General features: G+C 33.5%; 1 long non-coding RNA gene across 12 annotated transcripts in view; it reads left to right on the top strand.

Moving 5' to 3' along the window:
- Positions 1–14,509, top strand: part of LOC123860012 (uncharacterized) — a 164,100-nt gene that overhangs the window by 88,213 nt on the left and 61,378 nt on the right. For 10 of the 12 annotated variants that reach the window (XR_010413141.1, XR_010413138.1, XR_010413140.1 and 7 more), the window contains one exon: positions 7,019–7,150. This is a non-coding gene — a long non-coding RNA (uncharacterized LOC123860012). Of the gene's footprint in view, positions 1–2,552; positions 2,663–7,018; positions 7,151–14,509 lie in introns of all 12 variants that reach the window. The other 2 variants (XR_010413143.1, XR_010413144.1) reach the window with 1 other exon arrangement.

Here is a 14,509-nt window from a genome sequence, read left to right as displayed (position 1 = left end):
TACAAATATTTATATATTAAAGATTAAAAACTTTGGGAATACATTTTTTTCTCCCAAATAGAATGAAAAGTAAGTATTAGGATTCTTAACGTCTCTTATCTTAAATGGTCTTGACCAAGCCTAAGTTCTCCTGTCTCTTGATGAAAAGTCTATAAACATTTACATTTCATTACAGAAACTGTGTACTTTTAAGGATCCCATCTTAGAATTTTGGAGAGGTTCTCACCCTGTTTGCATTTTCCTTATGCACTTGGCTTTATTTTCTCACTTTAAAATAATTGTAGTTTAATGCTAGGTTTGGATGTATAATTGTACTTTTCTTTTTCTTAATAAGACAAAAATGAAGCATTAGAAAAGAGATTGAAATAGAAGAGACTAAAGTACTGAGAAAAGCCTCCTATATGAAACCCTGTGGAGACTGTAGATTACAGTATCACTACTTGAAAAATGCATGGTGTTTGAAAGGATCAAAGAAAACTACACCAAAACTTATAAGAAGTTATTTAAGTAGACCATACAATATATGACCTTTTGTGTCTGCTTTCTTTCACTTAGTGTAATGTTTTTGAGGTTCATCCAAGTTGTAGAATGTGTCAGTTCTTTGTTCCTTATAATGGCTGAGTATATATACACACAATGCATACATACCCCAATTTGTTTATCCATTTATCCACTGATTGGCATGTGGGCTATTTTAATCCTTTGGCTATAGTGAATAATGCTACTATAAACCTTCGTGTACAAGTTTCTGTGTGGACATATGTTTTCATTTTTTTTAGGTATATACTTAGGAGCAGAATTTCTAAATCATATGATTATTCTGTGTTTAATTTTTTGAGGAATAGCCAACTTGTTTTCCATAGCAGCTGAACCATTTTGCATTCCTACCAATAATGTACAAGGAGTCCTATTTCTCTACATCCTTGCCAACAGTTGTTATTTTTATTAATTTAGTCTTTGAAGCTATCTTAAGTGGATATGAAGTGTTTTTTCATCATGTATTCAATGACTAGAGATACTGAAAATCTTTTCATGTGCTTATTGGCTGTTTTTATATCTTCTTTGGAGAAACTATGCAGGTCTCTTGCCCATTTTTTATTTGGGTTTGTTTATGTGTTGAATTATAAGGGTTCTTTATATATTCTCATTATTAATCCTTTATGAGATAAATGATTTGCAGAATTTTTTTCCATTCTTTAGATTGTTCCTTGGCATTCTTGATAATTTTCTTTAATGAACAAAAGAAGATTATAATTTTTATGAAAGCCAACTTGTCTTTCACTTTTACTGCTCATGCTTTTGGTGTCAAATCTATGAATCTATTGCCAAATCTCAGGTTATGAATATTACCTCTGTTTTTTTCTTCTGGTAATTTTATAGTTTTAGCTCTTATATTTAGGCCATTTATTTGAGTTAATTTTTGTATAAGAAGTGAGGTATGGGTCCAACTTCATTATTTGTTTGTGGTTATCCATTTATCCCTGCATCATTTGTTGAAAACTGTTATTTCCCTGTTGAATGGTCTTGTCAAAAATCAATTGGTTATGGATGATTGAGTTTATTTCTAGATTCTCAGTTCTATTCTGTTGGTCTCTATTTCTATCCTTAGGTCAATACCACACTCTTTTGGTTAGGGTAGCTTTGTGGTACATTTTGAAATTGGGAAATGTGAGTTTTTCAGCTGCATTTTACTTTTTGAATATTGTTTTGGCTACTCAGAATCCCTTGTAGTTCCATATAAATTTGAGGAATTTAGTTCTCTTTGTGGAGTATTGTTATCTTAACCATATTGAGTCTTCCAGTTCATGAACATGGGATGTATTTCCATTTATTTAGGGCTTCTTTAATTTCTTTCAGCAATGCTTTATTCCCCAGTATTTTATTCTTTTGAATGCTATTGTAAATGAAATTGTTTTCTTAATTTCCAGATTGTTCATTGCTGCCATGTAGAAACACAACTAATTGTGTTGGTCTTGTACCCTGCAACTTTACTGAATTCATTTATTAGCTCTAGTAGGTTTGTGTATGTGTGTGTGTGTGTGTGTGTGTAGATTCTGTGGGATTTTGTATATATAGAATCATGCCATTTGCAAGTAGAAATAGTTTTACTTCGTTCTACCTCTAAAAGGCTTTATCAATTTGGATGCATCTTATTTCTTTTTCTTGACTAATTGCTGTGGCTAGAATGTCCAATACAATGTTGAATAGGTCAAAGCATGCATTTTTGTCCTGTATCTTGATCTTAGGGGGAAAGCTTTCATTCTTTCATTAGAAAGTATGATATTAACTATGGGTTTTTCATAAATTCCCCTTACTGTGTTGAAGAAATTCCCTTTTATCCTAGTTTTTGGGCATTTTTATCATGAGAGCATTTAGAATTTTCTCAGATGCTTTTTTGGGCATGTATTGAATGATTATGTAGTTTGTTTTTTTAAATTCTGTTAGTGTGGTATGCATTACATTGATTTTCATATGTTGAACTGCCATTGCATTCCTGATTTATATCCTGCTTGGTGATGGTAAGGTTTGTTTTTTGTTTTTTTTTTTTTAAGTAGGCTTCATGCGCAGCATGGAGCCCAACATGGGGCTTGAACTCATGACCCCAATATCAAGACCTGTACTGAGATCAAGAGTTGGACGCTTAACTGACTGAGCCAACCAGGTACTCCGATGGTGTATAATTTTTAAAATGTACTCTCAGAGCTTGTTTGCTAGTATTTTGTTGAGGAATTTTGTAAATATTCATAAGAGATATTGGTCTATAGTTTTCTTATGGTATCTTTGTCTGGCTTTGGTGTCAGGTTAATGCAGACCTTATGAAAAGTATTAGAGTTTCTTTGTTTTTTTGGAAGAGTCTAAGAAGGAATGTTGTTAATTCTTCTTTTAGGGATTGATAGAATTCAGTTGAATTCTACTGAACCAGATGGTTCTGACTTCTCTTTTGGTAGGCTATTTTTATTAACTGATTTAATCTCTTGTTATTGGTCTGTTAAGATTTTTTACTTCTTGAGTTAGTCTTGGTAATTTGTGTTTTCCTAGGAATTCATCCATTTCATCTAGATTGTCTAATTTGTTGGTGTAAAATTGTTCATAGTATTTTCTTATAGTCCTTTAAATTTCTACAAAATTGATCTACAGTTCCTCAAATATGTATGAAACTGCAAGAGACTTCCAGTAGCCAAAACAATATTGAAAAAGTAAATGTATGTCCCTGCTTTCATCTCTTATTTCAGTTATTTGCATTTTTTTTCTTAGTATAGCTAAAGGTTTCTCATTTTTGTTGATTTTTTTTTTTTTTTTCCCAAAAAGCTGACCTTTGGTTTAATGATTCTCTCTGTTGCTTTTCTCTTCTCTATTTTGTTTCTCTTGGCTATGAGTTTTATTATTTCTTTCCTCCTCTCAGTTAGGGTTTCATTTGTTGTTCTTTTTCTAGTTCCTTAAGGTGTGAAGTTGGGTTGTGGACATGAGATCTTTTTTAAATGGAGGTGTTTACAGCCATAAATTTCCCACAGAACACTTCTTTTGCTGCTCCCTATATGTTTTGGTATGTTGTATTTTTATTTTCATTTATCTCAAAGTATTTTTTGTGTCTCCTAGTGATTCCTTACTTGATCTACTGGTTGCTTAAGAGTATGTTGCTTAGTTTCCAGGTGTTTGAGTTTTCCAGTTTTCCTTCTGGTATTGATTTCTAGCTTCATTCCATTGTGGTCAGAGAAGATACTTTGAATGATTTTAATATTTTTTTAAATTTGAATTGTCTTATGGCATAACATATGGTTTATTCTAGAGAATGTTCCAGTGCAGTTGAGAAGAATAGATATTCTGCCATTGTTGGATAGAGTGTTTTGCACATGTCTGTAAAGTCTAGTTGGGTTTATAGTATTATTCAGGTCCTCTCTTTCCTTATTAATTTTCTGTCTATGTGTTCTATCCATTATTGAAGTAGGCTGTTGAAGTTTCCAACTATTATTATATACTGTCTTTCTCCCTTCAATTCTTTAATTTTAATTTATTGAGGAATCTCCAAACTGTTTTCCATAGTCGCTGCACCAGTTTGCATTTCCATGAACAGTGCACGAGGGTTTTTTTTCCTCCACATCTTCACCATAGATGTTTATAATTGTTATATCTTTGTGATGAGTTATTCTTTATCACTCTAAAATATCTTTGTCTCTTGTAACAGTTTTTGATGTAAAATCCATTTGCTCATATTAATATTGTGAACTGGGCTCCCTTTTTGTTACTATTTGCATGTAATACCTTTTTCCTTCCTTTCAGTTTCAACTTGTGTTTTTGGGTGTAAAATGAGTCTCTTATACGCAGTTTATAGTTGTATCATTTTTTTTTAATTCATTCTACCAATAGTTGTCTTTTATTTTATTTTTTCAAATTTTCATTTAAATTCTAGTTAACATATAGTGCAGTGTTGGTTTCAGGAGTAGAATTCAGTTATTCATCACTTATATGAAACACCCAGTGCTCATCATATCAAGTGCCCATCTAGCCCATCCCCCCACCTCCCTCCATCACCCCTGTTTGTTTTCTATCTTTAAGGGTCTCTTATGGTTTGTCTCCTCTCTTTTTTCTTTATCCCCCCTCCCATATGTTCATCTATTTTGTTTCTTAAATTCCACATATGAGTGAAATCATATGGTATTTCTTTTTCTCTGACTTATTTCGCTTAGCATAATACACTCTAGTTCTATACATGTTGTTGTGAATGGCAAGATCTCACTCTCTTTGATGGCTGAGTAATATTCCATTGTGTATATATACCACATCTTCTTTATCCATTCATCAATTGATGGACATTTGGGCTCTTTACATAGTTTGGCTATTGTTGATAATGCTGAATAGCTGTCTTTTAATTGATGAGTTTAGCCCATTTACTTTTATAGTGATTATTCGATATAAAAGACATTTCTGCCATTGTGCTGTTTGTTTTCTATGTGTCATGTCCTTTTTTTTGTTCCTCAATTCCTCACTGCTGCCTTTTGTGTTTTATTTTTTTTTTCTAGTATACCATTTTGATTCCCTCTTCATTAACTTTTTTTTTATTTGAGTATAGTTGACACACAGTGTTACATTGGCTTCAGGTGTATTCATTTCTTTTTATGTATATTTTTAGTTATTTTCTTAGTGGCTACCATGGGGATTATAATTAGCATCCTAAATTTATAAAAATTTCGTTTGAATTGATACCAGCTTAACTTCAGTTGCATGTATTTCTAGCTTTATCCTCTCCTTTATGTTGTTATTGTCACAGTTGCATCTTTATGCATTGTGTGCCCATTAACATAGATTTATAATTATTATTTTGTGCATGTCTTTTAAATGATAAGGAAATAAAAAGAGTTATTTACCAAAAATGCAATAATACTAGGTTTTATATTTACCTATGTGGTTAACTTTATCAGTGATCTTTATTTCTTTGTATGGCTTTGAGTTACTGTCTAATATCCTTTCATTTCAGCTTGAAGTACTTCCATTAGCATTACTTATAGAGAACATCTACTAGTATTGAATTCCTTTAGCTTTTGTTTATCTGGGAATGTAATTTTTTTTCATTTTTGAAGCATTGTTTTGCTGAATACAGAATTCTTGGTTGCATTTTTTTCCTTTCAGTTCTTTAAATATATTGTCCTCCTATCATTTGGCCTTCATTGTTTCTGATAAGAAATAGGGCATTAATCTTTCTTGAGGATGCCTTGTATATGATGAATTGCTTTTCTCTTGTTGCTTTCACGATTCTTTGTCCTTCCACAATTTGATAATAATGTGGTGTAGATTTCTTTGTCCTCCTTAGAGTTTGTTGACCTTCTTGGATGTGTATATTCATATCTTTCATCAAATTTGGGATGCTTTTGGATAATATTTCTTCAAAAAATTTTTTTCTGCTTCTTTTTCTTTCTCTTCTCCTGGGACTCCCATAATGCATATATTGGTATGTTGATGGTGTCCCATCTTAGGCCCTGTTCATTTTGCTTTGTTTTTATTTTTCTCCCCAGACTGGGCAATTATAATTGCTCTGTTTTCAGATGTGAAGATTCTCTCTTTTGCTTGTTTATATTTGCTGTTGAATGCCTCTCATTGAAATTTTTGTTTTATCTTTTGTACTTTTTAGCCCCATAATTTCTACTTTGATTTTTTAATGATTTCTCTTTGTTGATATTCCTTATTTGTTTGTGCATACTTTTCCTAATTTACTTTGGTTCTTTGTCCATGGCTTTCTTCAGCTCATTGAGCATATTTAAGGTAGTAAATTAAAGTATTTGCCTACTAAGTTCAGTGTCTGGGCTTTTTTAGGATGGTTTCTGTCAGTTTTTTTTCCCTATGAATGAGTAATATTTTTCCACTTATGTGCTTTATAATTTTCTTGATATCTGGACATTTTGAATATTGTAATGTAATTCTCGAAATCAAATTCTTCCCTCTACACCAAGGTTTGCTATTGTTACTTGATGAAGGCTGCAGTCATTCATTTGTTTATTGTTTGTGTTGTGTTTGCAGACTGTATTTCTTGTCATGTGTGGTCACTGAAGTCTATATTCTGTTACCTCTGTGGTCAGCCAGTGACCTGACAGAGATTTCCTTATATACCTGGATCCAGTGAGGGTAAAAAAATTTAAAAGGGTATTATGTCTCTGTGACTTCCTTCAGTGGTGCAAGCAAAGCAACCTGCTGGGTTGAACCAGTGGCCAGGCCTCTGTCTTGGCCCCACAGTGAACTGCCATGTAGATCAAAACACAGAACTTTAGTTTTTAGAGGAGAAGGTCTCTAGTGTCTGCCCTAATGTTGGAAAGCTGCATCAGGAATTTAGGTTGTTGTCCCCATGGTTACTTTTGGCAGGGCTTGTGGATTGTAGCCGCTATGTGTAATGCTGAAATTCACTAGAACTTAGTCTCTTTCTTCATCAAGTACTCCCCTGGATGCTACAATGTTCAACTAGACTCCAGAGTTCTGAAATAGTTGTTTCTAACAGGTTTTTGTTTTTTGTTTTTGTTTTTGTTTTTACCAGCTCGATAGTTGTTTTGGTGGAGGGACTGATTCTAGAGCTTCCTACTCTGTCATCATCCATGATACTACTCCCCGCTGTGTTCATTTTTAAAAGTGTTCCAGTTCACACATTAAGTTTTATGGTCACCCATGGGTAAGTAAATGACAAGAACAAGAGAAAGAGATGAAAAGAAGTTCTTATAGAAAGTATGAACTATGAGGATCATCAATAAATATTTATTGACTAAAAGAAAATAAGCTGTCAGATGAATGCTACAGGTTTTTCCTAGTTTTAGTTCTATATAGTTTCTGCCTGTTAGGAAGTTTTTATATTAGTCTAGCATGGGTACGGTGAATGCCTTTGTTGTTAGCGTTGACCAGTCACATTGATTTTTATCATGGGTTTATATACAGGGTATTATAACATGTAAACTAAGAGGTGGGATCTGTGGAACAGCTGTATGTCTTGTTCCGGACATGGCTGCCATATTTTCTGTCTTTCTACTTGATCCCCTTCTCAAATCTGTAGGTGGGTCATGAACAATTGCTTCATGGCTGTGTGTAGCCTGTAGGCCTTATGTTGTGTAGGCCTGCTATAGACAATGCTCTTTAGTTGGGCAGAAAACTTGCTGCATTGGCTTCCCTCCCATTTCAGAAAGCTGAGTACATGCTGTTACTGCAGCATTTTGTCAATGCCAGCTCGAGGAGCAAGATCCTGGGATTGAAAATCAAACTAGGGGCTCCAAATGGTGATAAAGACCACTGTGTTTTGACTATTGAGTCTGAATATATTTATAATCACATAGAGGTGCTTTTTTGAACATGGGTTAATATGCATTTACTCATTCTGGAAATTTATGAGACTTCACCTGATTTTAGAGTCCCCATTAAAGTTTTTGGTACTACTTGGAAAAGAATAATAGAGTACATTTGGGAAAAATGCTTTCAATGAGAGATCTTGCATTGACTGGCGGGCTGACTGTGTCTCCATCACTCCCACACATACTCAGAATGCTACAAGTGATAGCAAATTTAATGTTTTTAAAATATAAGTGAATAAAAGTGGAAAAGTGAAAATGACTTGTTTACCTTTTTTTGTTTTGTATTAAAAATACATAAATTAGTGTTAGTGAAATTAAGTAAAATAATTTCCTATTTCTCTAAGTAGCCACATTTTATGGTTCAGTTTTAAACTGGGGGTTTAAAAGGGGGTTGTGATGGAACTCCCATCAGAACATCAGCTGTATCATATGAAAGGACTGCATATAGTATCTTGATAGTATTAAAACTTTAGAATATTTTTAATTATAATTAAAATGTATAAATTATAATCATCTACAAAAGAAAATAGTTTTAATCTTTTGCATAGTTTTCCATGTGATTTTAATGCTGTGTACATTAGTATTGGTGCTTGAGTTTAATATTACTTTTGCTAGCATTAAAATTGTTAACACCATAACTTTGTAATGCATATTTGAATATTTAATTATGTTGCTATAAACAGCTTTGCTAATGTTATATTTTCAGTGACTATGATGGGCCTTCTGTTAGTGCTGGCATTTAAACAATCTTGCTTTCTATTTTCTTTTTGTATATACAATGAAAACTATTCCCACCTGAGATTTCCCCAAAATTTCACTTGGGAAACAGAACAAATTTGAAGGATGTTTTCTATATGTTGCTCAAATCAAGCTTTGCTTTGAATCAAGCCAAATGATGAAAACATAGTCCAGCCTTCTTTCCAGCAGAATGCAATTACCTTTAAGGCCTATAGTAAAAAGACCAACTAATTGAGAACACTTGTCTTTGTTTTTAGTTAGCAAAAATTCTTAATAAGAATGTCCATTTTCTAAATTCTAAAAAGTTGGGTTTATTTTTAATGAATTAAAAGTTGGGAGCTCTGAAAATTAAAGCATGTGCAGGTTACTCTCTTCCTCAAGGGGACATATACTACTGCTGTGCTCGTGTGAAGTAATAATGAGATACCATAAGCAAACAGTAGATGATTCATGTCAGATGGTTCTTCAATAACGTTAGGGGGGAAAAAGCAGCTGATGTATGGGATATTGAAGGCAGATTAAGTTGTTAATGTATATTAGTATATTCTTAATTTCCTTTTAATTGAAAAAGACATATTGACTTTAATTAGAACCATTTCACAGGAACTGTCAATTAGCACATGTCAAACTAGTTAATTCAGAACAGAATTCTTTTAATTAGGGTCTGCTTTCCTTTAACTATGGGGCCAATGAAATCAGCCTTTCCTTATCTAGATTTTAAATGTCTCTAAGACATATAATACAAATGTAGACTCTTATCTATTATTAGAAGCCCATATGGATAACATTAAAATGATGATGCTGGCATTGTTCATGCAGCACAAATCAGAGTCCCTTTATGACTGTTAGAAAAAAAATGGCTTTGAACAAAGACTATTTTAAATACCAGATTTATCCTACTTTAAAGAGACTACAAAATTTATGACATGCATGTTCACATTTAAAGTATTATTTAATACGTCTGCTCAAATAAATGGGCCTATTCAAACGTTTTGTGTGTTCTATCAGCCGAAGACACATAAAACATTGTCAAGCCATACAGCAACATTTTTTCCTTAAATGAACTGTAATCAAAAAGGGAAAACAGACTGAATGATTTTTTTTTTTGCACAACATAAAAATAGCATTGTTAAATTTCATTGCATCCAAAGATTTAATATGAATAGTTGATACGGTGAGTAATCCACTAGTAGTGAGCTAATGTGGTCTTAGTAATCAGGCAGTGTAAAATCTGAAACTTGGCTTTTTCTTAATGTAACATTATGGAATTGGAGCGTCTAAGTTACATTTCACATGAGGATGAGCATGTACAGTGAGCTTGGTGGGGCAGGGCTGTGTGGTGTTTACCTATAAAATAGGTATACTCAATATTAGAAGATTTTTTAAAAAAGATTTATTTATTTTATTATTTTTTTATTTTTTAAAGATTTTATTTATTTATTTAACAGAGAGAGACACAGTCAGAGAGGGAACACAAGCAGGGGGAGTGGGAGAGGGAGAAGCAGACTTCCCGCTGAGCAGGGAGCCCGATGTGGGGCTCGATTCCAGGACCCTGGGATCATGACATGAGCCGAAGGCAGATGCTTAACAACTGAGCCACCCAAGTGCCCCAAGATTTATTTATTTGAGAGAGAGAGAGAGAGAGAGAGAGAGAGAGAGTGGGGGAGGGGCAGAGGGAGAGACTTCAAGCAGACTCCTTGTTGAGTGCAGAGCCCAACACAGGGCTTGATCTCACAACCCATGAGATTATGACTTGAGCTGAAACCAAGAGTTGATTAACCGACTGAGCCACCTAGGCTCCCCAAAAGAAGATTTTAAGTGGTGTATAAAGGAAAATTAATGTGAAATCTAGCTTACTTTATCACATAAGATTTAGCCACTATTTTACTGAGTTAGAGAGTAAGCAAGGATTACAGGAATTAATAAAACAGAGTATTTAATAAGCTAATGTCTGGATTCCAAAGAGAATTATCTAGTATGTACCCCCATATTTGTTCACTTATGGTAGGTACATTTAACTTAATGATAACCATAGTGTTCCTTTCTAAGGTGTGCTGTAGTATACCTACCAGTAGCTGCATTTGTGGCAGTTGAATTAGATGAAGAATTGTAGTAATCTACTTTTGGTTAACAGGCAAAACAACAAAAGCAGTAAACAAGACAAATAAAATGCAACCAAAAAACCCCCCTTTTCTTCCAGAGTTGACCTCTTTCTTCTGAACTGTTCTTAGAGGTACCTCAGCTCTCTACTGTGTGTTTGAGAGACACAGCTTACATTTAACAATTCCCTATTTTGTTTCAATCTGTAGCTTTTAACTTTTTTTGGTGCCATATAGTCACTTGAGTCTGTGATTAAAGATATTAGTCCTCGGGGCACCTGGGTGGCTCAGTCGTTAAGCGTCTGCCTTCGGCTCAGGTCATGATCTCAGGGTCCTAGGATCGAGCCCCGCATCAGGGTCCCTGCTCTGGCGGGAAGCCTGCTTCTCCCTCTCCCGCTCCCCCTGCTTGTGTTCCCTCTCTCGCTGTGTCTCTGTCAAATAAATAAATCTTAAAAAAAAAAAAAAGATATTAGTCCTCTTACCAGAAAAATGGGCCTAGGCATACATGCACTCAATGTTCAGGGTGGTAAATCTTAATAAAAAATAATTTGATACAGCTTGCTGAAGGATGAAACCTCAGTTGTAACTGACTACTTGTAGTGTCACAGGCACTCTGCTTGGTCTGAATGTAAGATGAGTTACCTTAACACCTGACTAACTGCGACAAATTATTTAAACATTTTCAGAAATTACTATGTGATTCTTTTTTTTTTTTCAACCTTTTTTTCTTTCTGAACTGGTTAAAAATTGACATATATTTACAAATCTTATACAAGTTTTAGTATACGTGCTGCCGAAGTGAGCACAATCTTATACAAGTTTTAAATATGACAAGATTGACAATTTTACATAAAAATTGCCTGAAAAATATAATTATGAAAACAGTAGATGAGGCTAATTTTAAAAGTTTAATTCAACAGATTTTATTAATCATTTCCATCTTAATTATAATTCTATCTTGGTTAATAATCTTAGGTGATATTAATTAATACTACAATTTTGGTCCATATTTTTCTGTTTATTCACTTAAATTGTATAATTTATGATTATGAAGAAGACATAAAGCATATAATCTTGGGTGTGGTGCTAATTAATTTCTTGATTATCCATGAGTCACTTATCCATGCTGTGCCAGGGTTTAAATTTGAACACAGTTTTGAGAAATATCAACACATTCAGAATCTGTTCTTCTACTAGATACCCTTAATTCCTTTGTATCTTCAGAGGGGTAATTTTTGGGGTGTGTGTGTGCACACACATTCAATCTTTAAGAGTCTACTGTAGCGCTGTTGAACATATATGTATATAAAGTATACATAGTTGGTGTGCTTTAGTCCCACTTTGCTCCTTGATTGTCTGTAGCAGTTTAAATTGCTTTGTCTATTTCAAATGCATATGTAAAGTTGACCTTCGGTGCATTCATCAGCAACAAAAAGTTTGACCTTTGGAAATTTACAGGATACATGAGCCTTAACTTGGTTTAGTGATCTTAATGGTATAGATGGTGTAGATTTTATATATTGGTAAGAATAGGCAAAAATTATTCAGAGCATATGTTTGTGAATCAAAACCATAGCCATTTAACTCTGACTTGGTTAGCAGCATTTTAACAGATTATTTAAATTATTAGGAGCTATTATTTTATTTTTTTTAAGATTTTATTTATTTATTTGACAGTGAAAGAGGGAACACAAGCAGGGGGAGTGGGAGAGGGAGAAGCAGACTTCCCATGGAGCAGGGAGCCCGATGCGGGGCTCGATCCCAGGACCCTGGGATCATGACCTGAGCCAAAGGCAGACGCTTAAAGACTGAGCCACCCAGGTGCCCCAGGAGCTATTATTTCAAATAGCTTTATCTAAATAGGAAAATTACAGAAATCACTGGAATGCTTTATGTAAAGGAAAGTAGCTTTCAGATTAAAATTTTTAATTGTTGGATTTTAAGAGTTAAATGGAAATTTTCTTAATTATTTCATCCACTTCTAGATCCTTAATCAATATGGTGTTGATTTTACTAGGGACTACCATCCTGTATGTGGGATTTCTTTCTCCATGTATATGTAACTATCCCCACCCCTGCAACCTCTGACATACACACATCTTTTCTACCTAATGATTAACAGTTGTCTAACATATTAATTATATGTAATATTATAATTTAGTAAGCTTTATTTTTTATATCTTGAGTGAGAGTGTGTTCATGTATCTTTTGGAAAGTGACAGGGAAATATTATATATATAATATATATAGTCAGCCATTCTCAGGTTAGTTTGGTTCAGTACCTCAAATATTTATTAAACATCTCTTATTTTCAGAAACAGTTAATATTAGGTATTATCTTGTTGAACACTAGTTAAAATGTTTATGTGCCTTTCTCTTGACTGTGTAGAATCTGTTAAAAACTAGTAATTTTCAGTAAATTAGCAGTTGCCTTTTCCAAAATTATTTAGTGCCTTATAGTTGAAATATTTTCAAGACTATTATCTTATGCAAGATGAACAATCCCATCATTACAGTTATTTCATTTCTTTTGCTGATATCATTAGGGGTTCTGGCATATGGAAAAGCTGGGTTCAAGTTCCAGTATCAGTAAGTAGCTTTGTAAACTTAGATAAATTGCCTAACTTCTTAGGTTCAGTTCCCTCCTTTGAAAACGGGGATAATAATACCTACTTTATAATGTCATATGGATTAAATGGAATATGTAAAGGGTTTAGCTTCTTGTCTTTTACATACTCAATAAATCTGGTTCCTATCCCTTTCTCAGTTTTGTTGTACTAACTGCCTCTACTGAGAAATGCAGTGTTTTGTTGTATTAATTACCTGTACTGAGAAATTTGTTGTTAAATAAATTTACCCCTAGATGGAAATACAAATTGTTAGCATGAATGCTCTACTATTTTGATAGTTAATAGATATTAACAGGGGAAGGGTATCTCTGTCCTTAGTGCTTCCAGTGAAACCAGCTATGACAATCATCTACTTAGGACCAGGAGTCCTTTCTTCACCATTTACGTGAAATATTTTATGACTGTCACTCAGTGAAGTGGCTTTTAACAAAAACCATTTGTTTATAATAGTTCAATGTAGAATATTCAAATATTCTTTTTTTTTTCTTCAGTAAGTTGTATGCCTGATGTGGGGCTTGAACTCATGATCCCAAGATCAAGAGTTGCATGCTTTACTGACTGCACTCCCAAATATTCCTGAATAGCAATATTAGCTTCTAAAAATGTAAAAAGGATATATAAAAATAGCCTATAATTGTACCAGCTAGAAGAAATCACTGTAAATATTTTGGTGTACTTTCTATGTATGTGCTGAGAATTTTATTAGGTCATTACATTTTATTCACAATTGTGATTTAAATGGCTGCACAGTATTCATTTTTTTAACTAAGTTCTTTTTGAAGTTTGCATTTTTTTCCTGCTCCAGTAAGTAAATTTAAGAGTCTCATGCTCTACTGACTGAGCTAGCCGGGCGCCTACCAATAAGTAAATTTAGAATGTACATCTTTATATATATAAACTTTATATGCATTTCTTATTATTTCTTTAGGATAATTCTTAGAAGTAGAATTATTGGTCAAAGAAAATTAACATTAACATTTGATATATATTAACCTAAGTTGCTTTCTAGAAAAGTGTCAATTTATACTCCCACTATCCCCAAATATAACCTCTGACAAAAGAGTGAATTGCTTTTTGAATATACAGTTTGGCTAGTTGTTAAGTCAGTTGATTAATGTATAGTTTTTCGCTAATTGATTTTTGCCTAATTGATTCAGTTTGGCACTAATTTAGGAAGAGGCCAGATAACATTTTAATGACCCATGTGATCTCGCCGGGGATTTCC

Source organism: Mirounga angustirostris, unplaced genomic scaffold (genome assembly GCF_029215605.1).
Source record: "Mirounga angustirostris isolate CCGP_5_RB_7025 unplaced genomic scaffold, mMirAng1.0.hap1 SCAF_7, whole genome shotgun sequence".
In the NCBI taxonomy this organism is placed as follows: domain Eukaryota; kingdom Metazoa; phylum Chordata; class Mammalia; order Carnivora; family Phocidae; genus Mirounga; species Mirounga angustirostris.
The sequence above is the reverse complement of the archived record's forward strand: the minus strand, read 5'-3'. Positions and strand labels throughout refer to the sequence as shown.